This window comes from Eublepharis macularius, chromosome 5 (genome assembly GCF_028583425.1).
Source record: "Eublepharis macularius isolate TG4126 chromosome 5, MPM_Emac_v1.0, whole genome shotgun sequence".
Classification (NCBI taxonomy): domain Eukaryota; kingdom Metazoa; phylum Chordata; class Lepidosauria; order Squamata; family Eublepharidae; genus Eublepharis; species Eublepharis macularius.
This window is the reverse complement of record NC_072794.1, coordinates 13,321,745-13,339,213: the sequence shown is the minus strand read 5'-3', so window position 1 is coordinate 13,339,213 and position 17,469 is coordinate 13,321,745. Positions and strand designations below refer to the sequence as shown.

The 17,469-nt window shown below is 48.4% G+C and overlaps 1 protein-coding gene across 3 annotated transcripts in view; it reads left to right on the top strand.

The window, feature by feature from the left end:
* GATAD2A (GATA zinc finger domain containing 2A) overlaps positions 1–17,469 on the top strand; it is a 71,242-nt gene that overhangs the window by 10,569 nt on the left and 43,204 nt on the right. Inside the window, exon 1 of one of the 3 annotated variants that reach the window (XM_054981015.1) lies at positions 9,869–10,067. The exons of 1 other annotated variant lie outside the window; for it this stretch is intronic. The gene's annotated coding sequence lies outside the window, so the exon portion shown is untranslated. Of the gene's footprint in view, positions 1–9,868; positions 10,068–11,002; positions 11,047–17,469 lie in introns of those variants that run through there. One more of the 3 variants, XM_054981018.1, reaches the window with a different exon arrangement.

Sequence of the window (17,469 nt, the reverse complement as noted above, 5' to 3'; positions counted from 1 at the left end):
AAGAATTGATTCCTTTCAAACTATAGGACTCGTGGATTCTTGTAAGCGTGTCTACCAGATTGGGTCATTGTTCCCATTTTACAGGTGGAAATGGGGTTGAAAGACAAGTTGGCCTGCCCCTCAAGCCACCACCAAGCAAAAAGTTTTGGGAACTTAAAAAAAAAAAGCTAAGAGTGTAATTCCAAACCTCATCTCCTAGCTTCTCCATTTTATGCTGACCTTCCAGCTCATTCTAGAGTCAGTTCGCCACATTCCTCTTGGGAAATCCATCTGCTTTCATAGCTGGTTGGCTGGCAAAATAAGGCACTCCCTCTCCGTATGCTTCTCACTGTACAGACTGAATGTTTCAAGTGACATTAGCTCTTCCTTCCCTGGTCATGCCTCTGACGAAGAGAGCTGTGGTTCTCGAAAGCTTATGCTACAAATAAATGGGTTAGTCTGTACTCTACAGACTAACACAGCTAACTCGTCTGGATCTTGTCACTCAAAAGAGCATCTTTCCCCCCTCCCTCTTCAGCATCCATTTGAACCTGTCACTCTTAGGAGTTTGTCCTGTATCTCAGCTTAGCAAGCTCCCACCCCCACCTTCACTAGGCAAGGGTGCAAATTCACTAATGAACAGGGACAGCCTTTCAATTTTCTGAATTTTTTGAGGCTAGGTTGGCCTCCCATGGTTCCCTAAAGTCAAGAAGGCCATGACACAGACAGCAGCCTCACTTTTAAGAATTTTACTAATAAATAACTGGTATTACTAAATAAATAACTGGTAAATAACTAATAACTGCGCTTATATACCACTCTTCTAGACAGATTAGTGCCCCACCCAGAGCGGTGAGTAAGTTAGTGTTGTTATTATCCCCACAATACAGCTGGGGAGCTTGGCTAAGAGGAGTGGGCTGACCCAAGGCCACCCACTGAGTTCATGGCAGTAGTAGGATTCCAACCAGTAGAGTGCTGATTTGCAGCCGAACCGCTTAACCCCTGTGCTACAGCAGTTCTAAGGCCTGCAAAGCTGAGGTGGGCCCAGTAGCATAGCAAAGCATCTGCAGTTAGCCACCTCCTATAACCACAGGTCCCTTCAAACAGTAAGAACACAGTTGCTTCCATCATAGCAACACAGCTTTAAAAAATGGCTATTATCTTACTTCTATGTCTGCTTTAATTTCGTTTTTTTTTTTTAAATTTAACGGTTGGCCATCCCTAACGTTCCTGCATAAAAGCCGAATCTTTTTGTGAATGGTTCCATGAACAGGATGCATTCACTTCAATTGCAATCTTGTTATAAAAATCCATTACGTTTTTTAAAAACTTACAGCGAAACAGTAAGTTCAATTTTGTAACTAGTGCAAGCGTCAAATCTGTTGATGGACAAAGCATCTGTTGTTGAATAAAGTTTATTAAAAATAAAATACTTGACAACAGTTGGCCAGTCAATCGACCAGATCTTTTTTGAGCAGTCAAAGGGCCAATCTCAAGCTTGTACATTCGGTTGTGTTGTTTGGGTTGGTCCCAGGGCTTTTTTTCTGGGAAAAGGGGTGGTGGAACTCAGTGGGTTGCCCTCGGAGAAAATGGTCACATGGCTGGTGGCCCCGCCCCCTGATCTCCAGACAAGAGGGGAGTTTAGATTGCCCTCTGCGCTGTGGCGCAGAGGGCAATCTAAACTCCCCTCTGTCTGGAGATCAGGGGGCGAGGCCACCAGCCATGTGACCATTCTTAAGAGGTTCCGGAACTCCGTTCCACCGCATTCCAGCTGAAAAAAAGCCCTAGTTGGTCCTAATAAAAGGGTATTACATTGCTTTTGCTTTATGCCAATCTGACTACCTGTCACTTCAACCATAGCTGAGGCATAGTGGTATGGTGTTCTGTGATGGGCTCTGTAATATCCTTGGGAAAGTCAACCCACCATGCTGGGAGCACTGACTGCTCTCTCTCCCTCACAGGGGAGACCCCATGCAGCACAGATACCCCATCTCTCTGTGCAACACCATCTTCCGGAAATAGCATGGACGCACCAGAATTCCTTGGTGCAGGCTATATGATACCTCATTGGCACAGAGAAGCACGATCATTGACCAGAAAGCAGATCTCATCCCCAGGCCAGGAATGACTTGGCAAAGAGGGCAGGCTGCTGGGAAATCGGATTATTAGTTAGCTATGTTGTGATTTCGAGGTTGCCTGCCCTGTTTGAGAAACACTGCTTTACCCTCTTTTGCCATATACTTTAGAACTGTCTTGCGTTTTGTGGGTTCCGATTCTATTGTCCCAAGGAAGAACCTGCATGATGCTATTACCCAAGTTACTGATTGGATGGAATTGGCCAGATTTCTCACATCAACCTTTGCAAACAACCATTTGCCTGGTCTCCTGGGGTGGAAACGGATTTCCTTCAAGAAAGGGGGAGACTTTACTAAAGTTTTGCTGTGCCCTTTAAGCCTCAAGTAGCTCCAACAGGCACTGGTGTAAAGCAAGCAAGTTTATGATTTTTTCTTGACTTTTGTAGATTTGCAAGCAAAATGATAGTTGAATTGGTGTGACAGTGGGGGAGAGAACAATCTGGTTCAGATGTTGCAGAAAAACAAGATAGAAAACAGTTTGCTCTTTTCGCTTCTCTCTAGTCTTCTACCTCCCTTCCTCCATCGGTTGGGTAGCTGTGGACCACCCCAAACCAGAACGCCCTTCTGCAGCCCTGGAAATGCAAATCTACAAAAGTTAGCAACCCACAAAAGTGCTCCACAAGCCAGTCTGCCCACGCTTATCTTGCTCATTTTATTTCACCATATTGTAATCTTGCTTTCCAGCCAAAAGAATACCTCTCGAAGCAAATAAAATTCAAAACAATATGGACATAAGTGTACTTGTCAATAAGCTGCCTAAAAGAGATAGTCTTTTAATATGCCAAACACCCCTGTCTTTTCTTACTAAACAAGAAGGTACCTTAAGAAGCCTTCAGAGATGTTAAAAAGGGAAAGGAGAAAGGACACTTCGTAAAAGGAAAGGCTAAGTCGCTGTCTGGTTTCCTGACCTGCTGAAACAGAGGTAATACTTCCTTCACTGCAGGCAGTCAGTACCACCCACAAAGTACTTAATCTATAGTCTGCATTTCCTGCTGATACTCAAGGTGGATTACAGTATTTTTTAAAAAATGCAATCTGCAATAAAAACACTACAGCACACGTAAACAATGCAATAACACTGGATTACAACATTGGAAGACAATATAATAAAACAGCATATAATATGTGCAATAGTCAGCGCACTGAACCCGATTCTATTTTTTTACTCTAAAACTGCAAACCTATTCCTCCCTTTATAAAATCGAGTTTTTGTCACTCTCAACTGCATCCCAGATTGCAGTTTATTTACTCTTTATAATAAAACCACTAGAAACTTAGCCCTACTTTGGGTTCTGCTTTTTGGTCACACCCCAGTGTGACAGAATATTGGGAACTGGCTTGTCACAGAGATGAATTACCAGGATGTATAAACAACTTTAAGAAAAAAAGTGCCTTGGAATTTGCATGCCATACTCCTAGACATTGTCTCACTCATAGCCAGAATATCTTTTGAAAGCTTGGGGGGAAATCCATTATCTCTACTAAACTTTGTTAAAGTCTGAAGGTTGGAACTTGAAACCTGCTGGGTTAAAGTTTGAGACACAAACGGGATACTCTGAATGGTAGAATGACACATCTTTTAATGGATGCTCTCTATATCCAAGCCTCCCATGTTTCTGCCTCTTTTCTACCTGTCCTGCACTTAAGATTGGGATGCTGAAATATTCCCAAACTGCACTTTGGAATATTTGGGTCTGTGTGAACGGCTCTGGACTAGTGTATTTTTAACTGGCTTGTTATCGGAAAGAAGGGGGCCCAATTTCTGTCTTGTAATTTTCCCTTCTCTAAGATGCCAACACAGGAGAAGCTATTCTTTGCGTGTGTTTTATAGGTTTGGAAATGCTGATATTCAGGGAAGCAAGAGAGGTTCTTTCTACCCTTGCTCCCCTTGCCCATCACCTGAAAACAGTTGTGTGTTCTTGAATAGCATCCCATTAAGGCACTCTGGCATCCCCCTTCAAAGGTTTTGTGGCAACGCTTGTACCATTTGTGAAAATGCACGCTCATAAATTGTGACGGGTGGCCATGCCTCAACATTACAGAACTAGAGTTCCAGTTTATTAGTTCTGCTGTAGGAACGGCTGCTTATAATTTTGCAGAAGGGCTGTAGTGTGTGCCCCTGTTCCCCCCACCCCACCGCCTCTATTAATACTGGTAGCAATCAGTGATTCAAAACTTCCTTAGTAGTTAAGTCTTGTCAGTAACCAGTCCCTGTCACTATTACAATTTTTACCCAGCCCTCCTTTTCACCGAGGCCTTCTCCACGTCAAGTTTGGGCCCTCTCTGCCCCTTGTTCCCCAAGATCCTTTTCCATTAAAGCCATCAACCTCGGCACTGATTTGTATACCGCTTACAGCCACTCTCTAAGACAGGTTAGTGTTGTGAGCCAGCGCAGGGTAGCAGTTAGCGAGTCAGACTAGGCTCTGTGAGGCTCAGGTTCGAATCCCCACTCGGCCGTGAAAGCTTGCTTGATGACATTGTGCCCGTCACGCACGCTCAGCCTAGCATACCTCATAGGGTTTTTGTGAAGGTAAAATGGAGGAGAGCAACGTAAGCTACCTTGGGTCCCTATTGAAAAGAAAGGTGGGGAATAAGGTAAAATGAATATTAAACGTACTGCAGGTGGTGGGGTGCAGGTGAAGCTAAAGGAAAATGGCATGCCTGGTGCTAGTTTGGTAGAGGGAAGATTCAAACTGGGCCTTTACTAATTAATAGATAAGCCTTTACACCAACTCTATAATTACATGAGCAAAAGTAGGAGGCTGATATAGAGAATTCCTGCGGGAGGTGGGAGCTACAGCTACTAGTGCGAGCCCCTGAAAAGCCACCCACGCCCCCCCCCACGCCCCGACACAGGCAGACGAGTGCTCTTTGTCACCTCTTTCTGAACAGCAAATGGCTTTGGCCAGAGCTTGCTCCTTTTGCACCCAAGGCACAGGGGACAGAAAAAATTAGAAAGCTGACAGAGCATCAGCTGTACACACGGGCAGGAGCGAAAGGCCTTTGCCGCAGTCTTGATTAAATTGTGCACGGAAAGGAGGCCTTTGCCACGCTGTCCACCTCTGCTCAAGGACTCGTTTCTTGCTTTTGTGCCAGGACTTTCAAGCAACGGGGAAGGGGGGGGGCATTAATAGTCAATAGTGCTTGTTCTCTCATGCCTTGCTCAAATCCATAAAGGCATCTGAAAACCTTCCTGGTCTGTTCCCTTACAAGCCTACCTGGCGATGTGGCAAGGTAGCCCTTTTCCCCTGGGCCCACCTGCTCCTGCCCTCCCTGTGCACCAGGCCACAAGGGAGTGCAATTAACGCAGCGCAGCTGATGCTTCCCTCTCAAAACACTGTGTCACCTTAAGGGCACACCCCAGGATGTGCAACGCCTTGGAATGCTGACAACCATCTTACTTTTCATGACTGAGTGGATCACACCTTTGGTCTGATTCACCCTTCGGGTTAAACATGGGCAGTCGTGTTTGTTGATCTGCTAGCATCACTCCAAAGCTACAATGCTAACTATTTATTTACTATATTTACGGCCCGCTGTTCTCACTGAGACTCGAAGTAGATTAAACAGTGTAAGTCAATACAATCTTTTATAAGAAAAAATGGGGGGGAGGGGAGGGGGCAAAAGGGAAAAGTTGCTATCTGTAAAAAAAAAGCTGTTGAGAACGGTAGCCACAGTAAACTGTTTAGATTAGTAAGCCCCAGTCAAAGAGATAAAACTGTTTAAAACTTTCAAGTCCCCTGGTGTACCCAAACTAGCTATCCACCGAGAAGGCAGCCTGCTGTATCTCTGAATGATTCATTGTTCTTACCTCTTTCGGTCAGTTTTTATTGCATCAGTGAATAAGCCATTGCAACAACACATTGATTCCATCAAAATTTCCACATATCTCCATAGATAATAAAATTCATAACAATCCTTTTAAAAGTCTCATAATAAAGCCATAATAATACATCTTACAATCCAATGACTAATAATCCAGACAGAAGCAATCAGGGTGAGGGTCAACTGTGCTTACAATCAACACCCCTCATCGTCATCTTTATCTTACCTCTTTCAAATCAGGGTCTACAGGGATCTACCCTGCCTTGTCTTTGAATATTCAGCAGGATTTGAATCCAGTGGCACCTTAGAGACCAACAAGATTTTCAGCGTAGAACCTTTTGAGGGCGAGAGCTCCCTTCGGGGTTGTGCTGCAGACCAACAGGGCTACCCACCTAAAGCTCTGTATATTTAGTTACTTCCAATGCAGAGCAGAGACCTAGCATTAAAAAGTCAGAAGACAGTACCCACTTTGCCTTTGCATGAGACACAGTTCAGGGCCTGGCTCATTCCTGAGAGCAGATCGCTCTTGTCCTTGCGCACCCTCGAACCTTTTCAGGAGAACAACAAAGGAAGCATGAGAAACAACAGCTTATTATTTATAGTCCACCTTTCTCACCGAGATCCAAGGTGGATTACACAGCACAATACATTATACTCAGCAGCTCGGACATTCACTGAGCAAAGTACAATAATGAACAAGAGCTGGGACATTCAAGGATATGGTAGCGGAAAAAATTTGAAACAAGCATAAAGCTAAGCACAGAGATGAAAACTATCTGAAACAAAGCATAACTAATTTAAATGGCATGATTAGCAATGAGGACGCTCTCTAGTTCATACTAAGGCATCTCTCTGAGCTATTTCTTATGACACGGCCCTGTAATAGGGATAGAAAACCATCCGGAATAATTCAGTTCTGCATAGTTTGTGGAAAGCCAGGAGAGTGATATGTCTCCTGACCTCCTCAAGCAGACCGTTCCGTAAGGTAGGGGCTGCCACAGAGAAAGCAAAATGTGCAGACAACTCGTGATTCTGCCCAACTGCAGGGTGGTATCTGCAAGAAGGCCCTGCCCGGAGAAGGCTTAGTACCTCCAGAGCTGCTCCATGCCAGGTCCAAGCCGTGGTCCAGTTAGTCTCTTCTGTGCTTTGGCCAGACCCAGCATTCCACAGCCTTCACCTGGAGATGCCACGAGTTGCACCTGGGACATTCTTCAGGCACGCTACCGTTGAGCTGTTGCCCCCAACCACATACATCTTTAGGCCCTAACTCAGAACAGGGGAGGCCTTTTAAAATACTGGTTTTGATTTTTTTGTCCTCTTGTCAAGGGCTCCTTTACCTTTTTTCAGTTCCAGAAGGTATGCTCCTGTTGAGAATATCGGAAGAGCTCTGCTGGGTCAGACCCAAAGGTCCATCTAACATCCTGCTTCCCACAGGGCCTGGGCCAGATGCTTCAGGGAAATACACAAGCCACGCATGAAGGCAGCAATCTTCTCCAGTAGCTGTCCCCCGCCATAAATAGCTAATACAGTTTATCTGAACATAGACACACATGCAGACAGAGAGAGTTGTCTGCACTTTTTAAAAAAAATCACACAACTTCCTTCAAGGAGCTGATGGCCTCCTCCACTTTTTCCATAAAACATCCCTGTGAGGTAGGCTGGAGGAGGAGAGACAGCTCTTTGAGCTTCCTTTTCCATTCTTTTAATCACTACACCACCCTGGTTCTAACACCAGCACTAAATAGATGCCTATGGTTTCTCAGAGCAGACCACCAGAAAACACTGGGTCAGTCCTAAAATGGAGCTCTTCCATCTGTTCATGCCCATGCTGCCCAGGAACAAAAATCCCAAACTAGCTGGATAAATTCCTTTTTCCTGCAAGGATACAGTTTTCCACGTCTCAGTGGAGGGGGGAGGGCTGCCAAACTGCATGACACAAGGCAGAGTAAAAATCTGCTGCTTGGTTCTGCTGGGGGGGTACAAAGAGAGGTACAAAGCTTCCATCCACCCACACACTTCCTTATCCCACCACACCACACTTTTGCCTGGCTCTGTCACAGCTAACTCAGGAACAGCCTGGTTTCTTTTTTAAAAATCACACACACTTCCTCCAAGGAGCTGATGTTCTCCTCCACTTTATCCATAAAACAACCCTGTGAGGTAGGCTGGAGGAGGGAGCCATTGCAGCTCACAAGTTAGCAAACCTCTCCTCTCTTGAAAGCCAGCTCCTTTGAAGAACTGCTCAGAAGGGGCAGGCTTGTAAAAACCAGCTGCAAACTTTTCAAAGTTCTATCATTTTAAAAGCACCACCCCTCGAAAAGTCCTTAGGGTTAGGTGTGGCTAATGAGTTTAACAAAATGTGATCTTTTTAAAAATCCAATTAATGGAGGGGGCACATCTCAGAGCAGCACAACTGCTCTGACCACAACTAAGTTGCCAGCCATGAACAAGAGAGAATATAATCTTAAAGCTGCAAACTCCGCGCCCCCCGCCGCTGCTTTACCTGGGAGTAGGCTCTTCTGAAAGCAATGGGGCTTAGATCTGCGTAAGCACATCATGGGTTGGGCCGAAAAATAAGCCATAGGGTGTAAGCCTTTGAGACTCACAGCTCCCTTCTCGGTACAGAGGGGGGGGGAAGGGAGCTCTGGCTCTTGAAAGCTCACACCCTGAAAATCTTGGTCTCTAAGGTGCCATTGGACTCAAATCCTGCTGTTCCACTGCAGACCAAAGCGGCCACCCGCCTAAAGCCACAGGGCTGACTTCTAGGAAGCCCTTTCTGAGCCAGACCCCGCATACCTGCGCCCTACCCTCTGCCTGCCTCGAGGCTAACCTGCCCTGCTTCCATCTCCTCGGGAGTAGGCGGCCATCCTGCAGACTGCCAAGCCATGTGAGAGCGAGTTCCTCTGAACTCAGTGCGTAAGATCCGGCGGCGCTGGACTTCGCATCTTTCCTTCCAAGGAAAACCCAGCCCGTGCCTCCTTTACTCCAGAGTAAGGCCCACCCCCGTCCATGTGAACTCGTCAGCCCAGCGTTCAGAAGAAGGATGCGCAGGCTGGAGCTTGCAAACCGCGCCGGCCTCCGGGGGAACAGGCTGCCCAGTTAGAAGCGCGGCCTTTCCAGCTCCGAAGGTCACGATCCCAGCATCTGAAGAAGAGAGCTTTGAGTCTCGAAAGCTCTCTAAAGTGCCGCTGGGCCGAAATCCTGCGCTCCTAGCCTCGTTCTGCGATTGACTGCTATCCCACCAACCGACTCGGTGCAAGCAGGGTCGCCACTGCTCACTTCCAATGACACGGATTCCCGCGAAAGCCCAGTTTAGGGTTGCCGAGAGGAGCACGCGTGGATAGCTTAGAGCGCGCGATCCCCACCCCGTCCGGCCCTCCCCAGTGGGCGCCGAGCTGCTGCACGCCCGGAGAGCCCTGCGCGCGTCCCTCCCTTTAGGGCAGGCACTCGGGGGAGCAACGCCCTGCCCGGGCAAAGCACGGCCCGGGCTCCCTCCGAGGCCCCGCAAGACCGGATATAGCCGCCCCACGTGGAAGAAAACCGCCTGCACCCCCCCCCCGCTCCGTATTTTCCACTAGCCCGCATCTGCCTAGCTTGGCGTGCGTCCTTCGCCCGCCTCTCCACGTGGCCCCAGGGAGCAGGGGGGATCGCGGTCCTCCTTTGCTGTATTCTCAGCCCCTCCGCCTTCCTCTTCTTCGTCTTCCTCCCCACCCCACAATTGCCAAGCCGATCCCCCCCCCCCGGCTTGACCCGACCGGCCTCGCTCCATCTCCAGCTGCTGCTCCCATTTTTGTGCAAAGTAAGGAGGAGGAGAGGAGGGCCCCCCCTTTTTTTAAAAGCCTTGATGGAAAGCCGGGGGGAGGGGCCAAGCGCAGGGGGCCGGCCGTGCGCGTGTGCGCATGCTCCTCCGGGCGCCTCCATGTGTGCTCGAAGCGCATTATTGGGTATCGGGGGGCTGGACGCGGAGGACGGCGACTCGCGCCGGTTGCTCGGGAAGCGAAGGCTTGCTTTCCCCCCCCACCCACCCCGGTGGAAGGCGCAGAGGGGGGAAGAGGCCCCGGGAAGCCACGCATCGGATCCGCTTCGCTCCTCCTCCGAGTTTTAAACTCGGATCGCGCCCGCGGATTTGTAAGTGCGTCTCTTGGAAAAGTTGTGTCGGGGGTGGGGTGGGGGGCACCGAGGGGGACGTGCCTCCAGGCTCTGCCTCTGGCTCCTTGGCGGGGAAGGAAGGGTGTATCCCGCCGCCCTCCAAGTGTCTCTGGGCTGGGTCGAACCGCCCCACCCCCAGTTTCCAAGGAAGGAGGCGAGGGGAAGTATGAAAACGATCTTTTGGAGCACGGCCTTCCAGACTGGGGAAGGGGGTGTGTGAAAAGAGGGGCTCGTCGAAAAATAAGTGGGGGTTTTTTTTGGAGGGGGGGTACCTAAGCGTGCAACTTGACCCCGAGCTTAATGGAGGCTGCCCGAGGCGACACCGCAGCTACGTTTGGACGGGGGAGGGGGGGAGCCAAGCTCCTCCTTCCCCTTTTGCAATATTTTTCTTCTCCAAAACTTTTTTCTCCCCGCCACCTCCGCCGCCTTCAGTTGCAGAGCAATCCAAGCCGGCTTCTGGATTTTTTTTTCGTCTCTCCTTTTTGCGAAGTTGCAGCTCCGGCCTCGTCGGTGGCGTCAGTGCCCCCCCCCCCCTTCCTTCCCCAGCCGTGCTCGAGCGCTTCCTCCTCCTCTTCCTCCTCCTTCCACCATCACGCTGTCCCTCCCTGTTTGTGAAGAAAAGATTCAAACCGTGGAGTTCGGATGCAGGGGGGGGGGGAAGAGAGAGAAACCCCCACTGTAGAGCAAGGCAGGCTCTTTGGAAGGGGAGCCCACCTGTTGGCTTTTAACTCCCTCTTTTCTTGCAAGCGAGGGTGCGCTTTGATGGCGTGGCTTTGGCTTCTCGGATCTTAAATGGAGTCCTTAACTTGGACGTTTTATAGTCCCTCCCCCACCCCCGGAAGTTGTGGCTGGGGGAGGTTTTTGTGTCCTTTTCTGGCACTGATCTGCCGGCCAGAGCTGGAGTTGCCAACACCCTGGGAAAGCCTTCACAGAGAAGCTTAATGGGCCTTATTGACAGGTGATGGTATTTGCCTCCTTGCATTGAAGAGCATCACCTGTCCCTTTCCACACCGTAAGCCTCTGTTAAAGGGACCGGACATTTTTTCCTCTCCGGATTGTTGAAAACCCCTAGCAAGAGTCCATTGGGAGTTGGAATAACCCTGCCCCCTTTCTGTTACTGCAAAATGGGCCAGCAGATGGGGAGGGGTACTATTGAAGCTTCCTTTTCTACTCTGAATGGCATTGCTGATGCCACCCCACCATTCCTGAATTTAAACATCCTCCATTCCAGCAGGGTACATTTCTCCCCCTGCCTTTGACAGTATTTTTCCTCTAGTTTAAATCTGTGTATTTGTACTCTTTACCCACTTCATTGGCTGTTCCTTTAGTATTCTTTCTCCTTTATGTTTGGCTTAGGTGCTAAGCCAGTTTTGAAAACATTTTGATTGTTCCCTCTGATCTGTTGCCCCATTACCCGCAAAATCATTCTGAAATTTGCTACAAGTCCAGAAGGATCTTTAAGGTCATTAATAATTACATAGACTGGAGCATGATTTTCTCTTCCATGTTTTAAAAAATATTAGAACTTGAGTGAATTTAAGGACAGGCTAAGCCAAGCAAGTATTACTGCATCACAGAAGGCATAGTTCACTTGTGGAACTTGCTGCCACAAGATGTTATGGCCACTAGATTTTAGGTGGCTTTTTCCCTCTTAAAACAAAAAGTTTACATTAATTACTAGAGTGCCGAATTGAGCCTCCAAGTACAGAGACAGTATACCTCTGAATATCCACGGCGCTCTCATACATGACGCTTCTGTACTGAAACTACATGGAAACAAGAAGTGTTGATACTTTGTTCCAATGAAATATTATTACTATTTTTATTATTAGCTTCATTAATTGCGCCTGTCTTTCTTGCTCAAGGTGAATTACAAAATATGATATAAACAATTCGGTCAGGCGCTGCTCTGTTTCTTCATCTCTGATGAATAAACAACACAGTGGGGCGAGGGTCGAAATGTTGGGAAACGTGTAGGGTTGGACCCCTAAAACTTTTAGGTTGTGTTTCTTCTTTCCAGGGGAAATAAGTTTGCATGGCTGTGCACAGTTCTTTGCTTTTCACCTTGAGCCGAATAGTGGTGCTGTGAAAGACTTTCTTTGTTTTGGTCTTTCTTGAGCTGGGGGGGGGGGACACCAGGGACCCCTGTACAGATGACCAGTAAAAAAAATTCAGCGGCATTTGGGGGGCTCTCCTTGAGTCAACAGGGCTTCTGAGGCAAGGGGCTGGATTTCACAATGAAGAGGTACATAGCATCTGCTTGGAGGAAATAAAGTTTTGTGTGACACAGAAACGGCAAACAAAATACATGGGGATGGGTCCCACAGATCTTTCCCTCCTGCACAAGGGTGAACTGCATTAGCTGTGGGCTAAGTTAAATGTTACAGTATAATCTGAGAGGTGAAGAAGGGTCTTTTCGCCGTCGTGCTTTGCTCCTAAGATTGAGGCGCTTGGGGCTCTTTAGCCTGGAGAGAAGACGACTGAGGGGAGACATGATAGAGGTTTACAAGATAATGCACGGGTTAGAGAAGGTAGAGAAAGATGTGTTTTTCTCCCTTTCTCACAATACAAGAACTCGTGGGCACTCTATGAAATTATTGAGCAGTCGGGTTAGAACAGATAGAAGAAAATACTACTTTACACAAAGGGTGATAAACACATGGAATTCGTTGCCACAGGAGGTGGTGGCAGCTACAAGCATTGCCAGCTTCAAGAGGGGACTGGACAAATATATGGAGCAGAGGTCCATCAGTGGCTATTAGCCACAGGAGATAGATGGTATTCTCTTTGTGGGGAGGTGGTGCTCTGTTGTCTTGGTGCTGGAAGGAAGGCAGTGGGAGGGCTTCTGGTGTCCTGGCCTCACTGACAGTCCTTTAGATGGCACTGGATTTCTAGCCACTGTGTGTGACAGAATGTTGGACTGGATGGGCCACTGGCCAGATCCAACATGGCTTTGCTTATGTTCTTATGTTCTTAATTTTGGGCATCCCTGTTGGGTGGATCATTGGTTCCAGCAGGGCAGCTTGTACAGAAGAAAATGCTACCCCTTCTCCCTTGGGTGACCCTTACGCTGGTTGCGCTCTTTAAAACTAATCTACTTCACAAGGTTGTTGTGAGGCTGAAATGGTTAGAGGTGGACCCGCATATGCCAACCTGAGCTCTTTGGGGGAAGAGAGGCAGCAGGGAGTTCTGTTCGTGGTCACTAGCTGTGAATTAGAACTTCCATGTTGAGGAGCAGTGTACCAGGGGTTCTGAGGGCAAGCAATAGGCGGTGGGTTGGGGAGCCCTAATTTCCAGGCTTTCCTTGCTTGCATCCTCATCCTGAAATTGTGTGATGGATTGTTGGGTAGATTCTGAAGGTGACTGCTCAACTAGGTACTGATCCAACGGGACCGGAAATTTCTTTCATTGGTCTTTGGGCTGGTTTCTTTGCTGCATGTGTTGGTGAGCAAGTCCCATAGATACAGATGAGACTTTTAACTTTTGGAGGCTGCGTGCCTTGGGTCTGTAGCCATAGCCGGAATCTCTGAGGTTAAAAATTACCCTTCATGCTAATTGTATTGGTTTTACTTTCACTTCTGAGCACTGGGCTTCCGCTTGCTTCTACTTGCTTCTACGGATGAGCTGTTCCGCCTCCCCCCCACCCACCCACCCGAAAGTAACAGGATTCTTCTAGCTAGTTTGCAAAAGCTGCCAGTTTTCTACAGGTGTATGAAGCAGGAAAAAGATGCTGCAAGTTGGAAGTCCAGCCAAAAAAGGAAGATGAGATCAGTCCCCCCAAATGTGGGGAGAGCCTAACAGCAAAGACAGAGGACAGAAGAGATGGCAAAAGCCTGGGAGTGACTCTGTGCTCCTCACTTGCAATTCGGGAATGGTAATACTGGCCTTCCTTGTCAGGCTGTTGTAAGAACTGCTAGAATGATGTTGGTGCTGAGCATTAGGTAGGTGCCAGATATTAATGCTACCTGTTGCTCTGGGCTAAGAATTACTGCTCAACTTTTGATAACAGAGGCACACAATTCTCCTTTGTTTTCTCCTCACAACAGCCCTGTGCAGAAGGTTAGGTTGAGAGAGAGAGGCTGAACCGCAGTCCTTTCCGGTCCCGTTAGCAACTTTGGATCCTCATTGGGTAGAAAAGCTGGGGTGTCCTTGAAGGAAGGATCTGACACCGTCCTCCCACCTCCCTGTATTGCGGTGGTGGAGAGGAAGCCCCTATTTCGTCTTCTGGCTTCTGGGTGTGGCAAAAGTGGAGGCTGTTGCGTTGGCTGTGTGAGTGTTGCATCAGTGTGTGTGTGTGGCAGGCACCTCTGTGTGGCTCACCTAGTGTTTTCCCAGGCATTGCTTATTTTAACATCTAGATGCTGAAGAAATCATTTGGACATTGACCTGACTGCCAAGGGGGAAACTGGGGAGGGCGGGGGACACTTGAGCACCTTTGAAGCTGCGACAGAGCACGTGACGGCCAGTCCCCCATCTTGTCCCAGAAGCAGCCTGACTCCAGGTCAGAAAACTGCATTTTGAAGAGTTCACCGCCAGCCTCCATAAATTATCCGCACCCCCCCCCCCAGTTAGGGTGCATCAACTATTCATTCTCTCTTAAATTTCTTCGATATTTTGAGAGCAGATTTGGAACTGATTTGGAACTGAGCAGATTTTTGGAACTCCCCCCCCCCCCCATACTTAACCAATGTGAAGATTCTCCTTCTCTTCCCCCCCTGCCCCCTGTTGTGTTTGGTAGCCTTAGCCTTACAGGCAATCTCACTTGATCAAAGATGGCAATCGTGGCGGTGGGGGGTGGGGGGACATGTTGTGAGCAAATCTCTTGCTTGTCGTGCACTAAAACCACTTGGGATCTTTATGGCACATCAATAGAAGCAAGCACATAAAATTAAAGTCCCAAGAAAGGGTTGTATTTTCAGCACCGGTGAAAATATTTGCCCCCCAAGTCCAGTGGATTTTCTGGTCTCGTCCTGACTAGTAAATCAGGCGGGTATATTTAATCCGGCTGAACTGTCGCTCAGCAGAAGTAGCACAAAGAACTGGGGGGGGGAGGGGAGGCGGCTGGGCTAGCATAGTAAACTTGGCATTTGGAATGGAGCCGAGCCAGGGTGGTTCGGATGTCCAAGGAGTTGGAGATTCACAGAGGGGCTCTGGGAGCTGCAGAAACTTGAGGAATCCTGTTTCCCGACGCAGTTTCTCTGTTGCCTTTGTCCAGAGGCTTTCTGGCCTTGCTGGTTGCATGTGGCCTGTGTGGTTTATCATGGCCAGCTGCCTCTGAATATTCTACACAAATAACTCCATCCTCTATTTGGACCCCTGTAGCTGCAATTCAGTGACGCTGTGTCTGTCACAGACTGAGATGCGGCTTTCTTTGAAAGCTGCTGCTGAAGAGACAAGCCGTCGTTCCTGAGCATTTACCCTGAAAAAGCGGTTTGCCTCTGCAGCACGCATCAGAATTGTCAAAGAAGCCAGTTTGGGGTGGGGGTGGGGGGTCAGTGTTACCATCTCGTATTCCCTGTGGCTGTGGTGACCTCTTGCGGTCCAGTCTTAAGAACTGCCGGCCCCGGATCAAGACAGCAGTAACTGCATCAGGACTGACTTCTTGGTTTTGCACACCCTGTGTGCACCTGGGCTGGTCAAATTACCATCCTGCCCCCACCAGGAATGCGCTGGACAGCCGCACGTTGCCCGGCACCTCTGAATGGCAGCACATGGGTGTTAGCACCAGCCTCTCATGCACACTTGTAAGGATCGCATGGCGGCCTGCACCAGGTATTAATGCAAGCGGGGCATTCGCACTGAATTTATACTTCTGCGGCCTGAATTTGCTGCATAGGCATCTCCGGCCACTTTTGGAGGGGGGGGGGGGACTGGAAGGTCGTCGGTTCCATTTTAGGTGACGGTTGAGTCCCTGTTGAAGTTGGCCCACTCTGGCATTTGTGCTGTTCTCCACCTCCTGAGGCGCAGCCCCTCTGTGCTAAAATTGAGGAAAATTGACTGACCAGCAGGAAGCCCTTTCAGGCTGGCTAATTATGCCCCCCCCCCAATCCTTTGGCTGCTAAATTAAGAACTTCACTCTCCCAGTAATGACACCTTTTGCAGTTTCTCCCCCCCCCCCACCGCCTGTTGTTTTCTTTTAAAGGACAGCATACATTGGAGATGCGCAGATACAAAAGCCTGAACCGCAGCCTGCTGTTTCTAACGTTTGCACAAACTTTAAATATAGATATAATGATTTTTTTAATTACGATTATCATCAGGGGCCTGTTTGTGCCGTCCTGTAATGGTGTCCACGTTGTCGGGTCCCCAAGGCGGTTGCTGAGCAACGGGAGTTCTCTGGCGGCTCTCTCGAGAAATTTTAGAAGTCTGAGAGGCCGCTAGCACGCTAGTGGTGGAGCTGGGCTGGATTTCTGTAGGGCGGCGTTGCTGGCGACTTTGTTGGGGCTTCCCTCCACTTCTAGACTGAGCCATTGCATGAAAGTGATCCTTTTCTACTATGCCCACTGAGGGGTGAGAGCTTTGTTGGTACTTGAACCTCTCGAGCATTTGTGGGCACCTAAAGGCTGATAGGGCTGGCCTGCAAATTCCAATCCTGCCTTCGCAGACTGAAGTCTTTTGCACAAGGGGCATTTTTATCAGTTCTGGCCCCATATTGTCTCAGTTTCTCTCCAGAGTTCTGCACGCACAGTAAAAATATCCCAATTCAGTCTTCAAACTGCGTCCCAGACTTTTTTTGCATTCTGCACAGAGAAAAACTGTAACTGCTACAGAATCGATCTTTCCATGATATATTGTTGAAGGCTTTCACGGCTGGAGAACGATGGTTGTTGTGGATTTTCCGGGCTGTATTGCCATGGTCTTGGCATTGTAGTTCCTGACATTTCGCCAGCAGCTGTGACTGGCATCTTCAGAGGTGTAGCACCGATTGGTGCTGAAGATGCCAGTCACAGCTGCTGGCGAAACGTCAGGAACTACAATGCCAAGACCATGGCAATACAGCCCGGAATATCCACAACAACGATCTTTCCATGGCTTTTCTGCGGCTTTTCTCCCTGCGCCCATACTTGGATGCTTTTTTCTAGCAAAGTTAAACCAGGGCTTTTTGGAAGTGCAGAATGCTTTCTTTAGTGTGAGGTCTGGCCTTGGCCCTGCCTTCCCCCCTCTCCCACTCCCCTGAATCCTGATTCGTTGAACAGCAACCAATCCAGTTTTTCCTTGATTTTTTTTAATTAAATACCAACTTCGCAATGTTGATGCCTTAAAGAAAAAAAAAAACCTTGCAACTGGGAGGTGGGGGGAACACTACAATAGGGCTAACACACAAACTCTGCAGAGAGCCCTGAATCCCACTTGATATTTTAAAGTTTTCACCTGTACAATT